The sequence below is a fragment of the Mytilus trossulus genome, chromosome 7 (assembly GCF_036588685.1).
Source record: "Mytilus trossulus isolate FHL-02 chromosome 7, PNRI_Mtr1.1.1.hap1, whole genome shotgun sequence".
NCBI lineage: Eukaryota > Metazoa > Mollusca > Bivalvia > Mytilida > Mytilidae > Mytilus > Mytilus trossulus.
Window position 1 is genome coordinate 83015117 of NC_086379.1, and position 6421 is coordinate 83021537.

General features: G+C 28.0%; 1 protein-coding gene across 3 annotated transcripts in view; it reads right to left on the reverse strand.

Annotated features, from left to right (window-relative positions):
- The window catches only part of LOC134726008 (leucine-rich repeat serine/threonine-protein kinase 1-like), a 40558-nt gene extending 36487 nt beyond the window's left edge, over window positions 1–4071 (reverse strand). For 2 of the 3 annotated variants that reach the window (XM_063590360.1, XM_063590362.1), the window contains exon 1: window positions 3876–4062. The gene's annotated coding sequence lies outside the window, so the exon portion shown is untranslated. Of the gene's footprint in view, window positions 1–3875 lie in introns of all 3 variants that reach the window. The other variant, XM_063590361.1, reaches the window with a different exon arrangement.
- Between the last annotated feature and the right edge of the window lie 2350 nt (window positions 4072–6421).

Consider the following 6421-nt stretch of genomic DNA (forward strand, 5'->3'; position numbering starts at 1 on the left):
AAGATTACAACAAAAACCTTTGGAATTTTACAAATTTTCAAACATTTTCTAATGGTACACATCCATTGTCATGATTGTATATATAAAATAAACAAAAAAATATATAGGGTAAGGATGGAGGTAAAAATAATTTTTATTTAATTTATATACCCAAAATTTGAGGGAATATTTGGGTTTTTTTTCTCAAAAAAACAATACCAGACTGCTGATATATAAAGAGAGGATTTTTTTTCGGAGAAACACAAAACATGAAAATTTATCAATAAAAGGTAACATTTAACGGTGAATGGTCTGAATTCAAATATTCATATAGAGAGTTTTATGTTTATGAAAAAAATTAATAAAAACGGGGATTTACCGTATTTGGGCATGTATAGTCCGCACTTTTTTTCATTAAATATGTAGTTTGTACAAGGGGTGCGGACTATACACAACTATAGACGGTTTTCGAAATTTATTAAAAAAAATTTTTTTTTTTTTTTTTTTTTTTTTTTAATTTCGTTTTTTCTGCATTAACAATGTATATTAGAGACCTTTATTGTATTAACTTCATTTTATTCTTATTCTTTTATTCTTTTTTAACTTTTCTTTTCAAAATTGATTATTAAAAGTAAAGGTGTGACATCCTGCATAGGTAATCAAGAGAGGTAATTAAGGATTAAGTATGGGTGTGTAGCAATTAAATAATGATGTCAAGTTTTGACAGGTGTTAAATATTATAATCCCAGGCAATAAAACAACATTATCAAGGAAAAGATTATATAAGATTAAATAGTTTTAAAATTTTGATTACTGCTAATTAATTAAGATAAATGTTTGATCTCTTTTTTCTTTTGTTACATAATATTCAAATTATTTCTGTTATATTATATATCAGCTTGGAAATACTTAGACAAATGTTGATTTTAAAATGAATCTTTTTGATTAATAACTACTTATATAAAATTATTAAATATTAATTACCTGATGAAAAGTCCTACCATTTCAATTTTTTATGAAATAAATAAAACTTAATTATTTTTTTTTTATAAAATACATGGAGAATTATAGGTCTCTTTCAATGTATTATTTTTACAGTGAACTAGACTTTAACAATAATTTTTTTTTTTTTTTTTTTTTTTTTTACAAAACTTTTTTTCTCGATTTTAAGGGGATGTAAAGGGGGTGCGGACTATACATAAATGCGTACTATACACGGCCGAATACGGTATATAACAATATGGCGCTTTTTAAAATTAGATCTAAAGATATATAAGTATTAAATTTTACCTGAAGCAGAAGAAAAACTATTTATCCTTTTGGTCCTCACAAACTATGTCAGTGCTATTTCATTCCATCCATTGAAATAATCATTAGCTATGTTTTATTTTTAGTTAATTATAAAAAGTGAACTCTTATTTAGGTTTGAATATTACAATGGGCAAGGATCATTTTGTAAGGTCACTCGAAAATGTGAATATGTTCTAAATTGGTCAGACAATACTTGGTCATGTTTTATGAAGATTTAAGCCCTCAGCTTCGCCTTGGGCTTAAATCTTCATAAAACATGACCAAGTATTGTCTAACCTATAATTAATCATGATATTATTTCACAATTATGATCTTTGAAATTATTTCTGGTTTTCTTTCTTATGTTTAATGATAGTTTTCTTTTAAAAGATTGATATTTACTTAAATTTTTTTAGGAAATTTTTTCAATGATAATTTGTGAAATAATTCCCATTAAAATATGTTTTTTTTACAAAATAGGTTTAATTCAAATACACTTTTATTATTTCATAGTATTTGTAAAGGATAAGTTTTTTCTAATAACTATTCAATAAGTTAACTACCCAGATAGAATTTCACGGCAAAGGAAAAAATATCCCAGGGAAATTTTTTCCTCCGGATAAAAAAATAACAACAACTACTGTGACATTTTTTCCTCCAGATCAAATTTCATCCAGATATAATTTTGCTTTACATCCATTCATTCTTTTTTTATTAACTGTCAAATTTCTAAACCTAACGCAGAGAAAAATTGAAACACATATCCAACTAAATTAGACATCACATGACTTTTGTGACGTATAAAAGCCGCCATTTTGTATTATATTTCCCCATATAAAATGCATATATGCTTCAATAAAGTTTAATTATCTCATAAACCTGATCCGTTTTCTTACTTTTGCAAATCAATCATTGATATTCAAACATATTTCTATCAAACAATGTTGGTCCTAACAGTTTAATTTTTGATTAAATTCGGTCAAATCGACATTGTAAAACATGCACTTTTTCTCGTCATTTCTCCGTTGACTCAATGCTAAATTACCGATACCCATGTCTACTTTTACGACAAATAAAGAAATTCTGTAAATAAAACAAAAACTTTGCAAATCGACCAAGTATATTCAAACATATAGCTGGCCAAAAATACTACTTAAAACAGTTTAATTTCAGGTTAAATTCGGTCAAACATCGATTTTAAAAAGGGAATTTTCCGAGATTTTGCAAAATGGCGGCTGATGTATCATATGGAAATGTTGCATCAAATCAATGATTTCTATAGTAAGACTTTCCTAGATTATATCTAATTTTTCATAAAGAATCTCTGATCTTTCTGTTTATTCTTTAGTGATATTTCGATATCATTGATTTCAAAATTTCTTAATAAAAAAAAAAATTTAAGTGGGACACGGGAACATTTATTTTGACAGAGATTCATCCAGGAGATACTATTACTAGAAAATAGTTTACAATATCTATAATAAAAAAAAATTCTCTTCTTTTTTAAAAATTTTTTTTTTTTAAAGTTTTCTGTATATTTTATTTTTCTTTAGAATTATATTATACATTCCTTTTAGAACAAAAAAAAAAATTTCATCCTGAGAGAACAAAAACGATGTCCATGTATAATAGATAAATATTCTATACCTTTACATTCCTTGACCGAACACTTACAGGTGAAATCTAACTTGGGTTAGATGTAACATCATAATATATTGTCAGGTAGACGTGCAAACCAAAAGCCACCAGGTGACATTCAACATCCTGTCAGTGTGTATACATGTATTACCAGAGTTTAAATTTTGTGATATACAAAAGTTTTCATAAATGTACAAATAAATATCTTCTTCCCGTGTCAAATCAGAAGAAGTATGGTTCATAATAAACTTTAGGAGAATATTAATATTATGAAAATTTCTTTAAAAAAAAATTTTTGCTTAAAAGGCATTCAAATATTTATATGTTTCTATAATTATTTCAAAGAAATATTCTAATTCAAATTTTAATTTAAATGAATTTCGATCATTGAATATGTTTTTATCGTTATTTATTTTTTAATTCAATATTTAAAGCTCAATCCAGGCAATGAATCGATATAAAGTTGAAATTGTGTAACAAAAAAAGAGTTATTGTATACATTCCAGCAGAGACGTATGATACGATTGATCTGGTTTTAACAATATTGTATACACTATAATATCTATCGACAGAGTTATCGGTCCTGAATAGGACTGATATAGTTGGGTATGCATTGAAAATGCATAAATTGAATATGATAATAAGTTGTGTTGGTTGTCCAGACTTAAACACGTTATCACCATTTGTATGCTATTACTGGACTTCACAAAGGTTCTGGTAAAAAAAAATGACATCATTATACAAAATATTGCATGCCACAATGGAAAAGTGATTGTTGCTAGACCTCAAAAGTTTAAGAGACACAGATTCTACAGTCAACACAATAAGGTGTATCCAAACGGGGGAAGGGAATACCAAAGCACATACAAAAGATAAGACATTTCTTCTCATATCTGTATATAAATAACTAAAGTTTGAAACCTTTTATTTTGATTCTGTTTTTCAGGTGACAGTTGTAAAATTCTTACCCAAAAAAATCGGAAAAAAACTGGAGTTTTCAAATCTTAAAGGTATTATTTCCCTGTATGATTTATGTTTAATGTCATGAGAGTTCTGTGTCTTATTCAAACCTTTCATTCAATTGTTCAGCATCCCATTTGATTGCAGGAATCTATTTTTGTTTGTGTTTTTTTACAAATCTTGTGACTGCTTTCAGTTTCTGAATAAAGACTGGAAGAAACTCGAGGTATTCCGAGTAAATAAAATAATTTATGTCCAGATGAAACGATCTGGTAAGAATGTTCACCGTAAGAACAACTGTGGTATTTTAAAAGATACCAGAACGTACCAAAACATCATTTCAAACCATTTTTCAATTGATTACACCAGAAAGTACCAAAACATTTTCGCCTCACACATTTTTATCTAAATTGATTTGTTATGTTACAAAAAGATGCAGAAGACAAACGGTAAGAAAACGTAACAAAACGTAAATTTTATTCAACCACAAAATAAGTGAATGCGCTTAAAAATTTACAAGTTTTGAAGTTTACGTCTCAGTCAACTCAGCTTATTAAAACAAAAACAAACAAAACAAAACTAATTACAAAAATAAAAAAAATAAAAAAAATACAAATAAAAAAAATAAATAAAAAAATTGATCTAAACAAAAACTATAAACAAAACAAAACAAAACAAAACAAAACAAAACAAAACAAAACAAAACAAAACAAAACAAAACAAAACAAAACAAAACAAAACAAAACAAAACAAACAAAAAGCATCGCTATTATACAATCTAAAATCTGCTTGAAAAGCAAAAAGGAAATTTTGTACGGATTGCATTGGGAACATCCATCCTTATATACTATCTGAAGAAAAGAAGACAAGAGGGCAACGCTTCAAACGTAGGCCACAGGATACGAATGATATCTTCAGTCACTAACTCCAGTCCAGTATTGTGGTCAATCATCTGAATACCAGTTGAGAAAATATATCTGCAGTCGAGGGGACTCTTTATCTGCCCCTATTAATGAAATTTTACAAAAATTCTTGGCATCAAGAACTATTTAGCGTTGAGGGAAAATAACAACATGAACAGCGAAAATTCGAATAGTGACTCAAAAAATTCAGATAACGGGAATAACTATAAACTTCATAAAAAGGTTATGGGACGAAGTGGATTAAGTCAAGTAAGTTTTAAAAAAGGTACTAGTACTTCGATTCAAATACTGAGTATTCTTCAATTGCCGCCTTAGAATCCTTTTTTACCATTTGAAATAAAAAAAAAAATAGATATACCAGGAAAAACAACAAATCTTACCCCCGAAGAGCGTGCTGCAATGAAAAAAAATAACGACCAGATAAATTTACCTATACAGAAATGATCTCAAATGGCTGAACGTCAACTTGGCTATACAAGATACTGCCGAAACTGATCTTGCAACAACATTTTTTTGCAAAGAAATATACATAACTGCTAGTTTGGTAGAAATGCACATAAACCGTTTCATCAAATATCTAGAATATTATATCAGATTTATTTGGGTCCCAAATTCACAGTGAAGGTTATTGTCGGTTATAAAAGCTCAGAGAGCTTATGTTTATTTGTTATGCAACATGCCGACTATAAATAAAGCTTTGAATTGAATTGAACGTTGACAGTTCAGCTAACGGTCATTTATAACTCATGCCAACATCCAATCTAATTAAAATATAGATCTCCTAATTAAAATATAGATCTCCGATTTCGTTATACTACGTTACTACATAAAAGTGTGGAGCAAAAGCTTAAAGATCAGTTCACACAATTATGTTTGTCACAGATAGAAACCTTACCTAAATGCCTATGTTACAGAATTTTTAAAAATAATTTGAAATTTGAGAATTATCTCAACAAATTGTCTAATAGTTTATTATTTGTATACTGCAAATTTAGATGTGGTAGTCATCGTTTACCAATTGAGACCGGCAGATGGCGAGGCTTGTCACGAAACGACAGACTTTGCCATCTATGCAACGCAAACGAAATTGGTGACGAATATCATTATATAATGACTTGTAAATCTTTAGATTTAGAGAGAAAGAAATTTTTACCTGAATATTGCTGTAAAAATCCAAGTACATACAAATTTAATAGTTAATTTAATTCAGACAATACTATTATTTTAGAAAAATTATGTAAGTTTATAAAAACAATACAGGTGAAAGTCAGTCCTCCAAGTTAAGTTACGTTATTTGTTCACACATGTGCATGCTTATATATACATATATGTAATTGTAAATATATATTTTCTCTGTAACTATGACATGTAGTTTTGTGAGAATAAAGTTCATTCACATATGTAGTAACGTAGTATAACGAAATCGGAGATCTATATTTTAATTAGATTGGCCAACATCATGGGATATCTAAATCCAAACCACCCTGCTCGATATTTCTTGCTCCTACGAATGACATGATATCAACAGACCGGAATTCTATTTGAATGATTGTATGAGTCACATCTAAACTTACGGGCTCGATAAACAACATCAATATGAAAATTATGATGAAATACCTATTTGTAAAAAG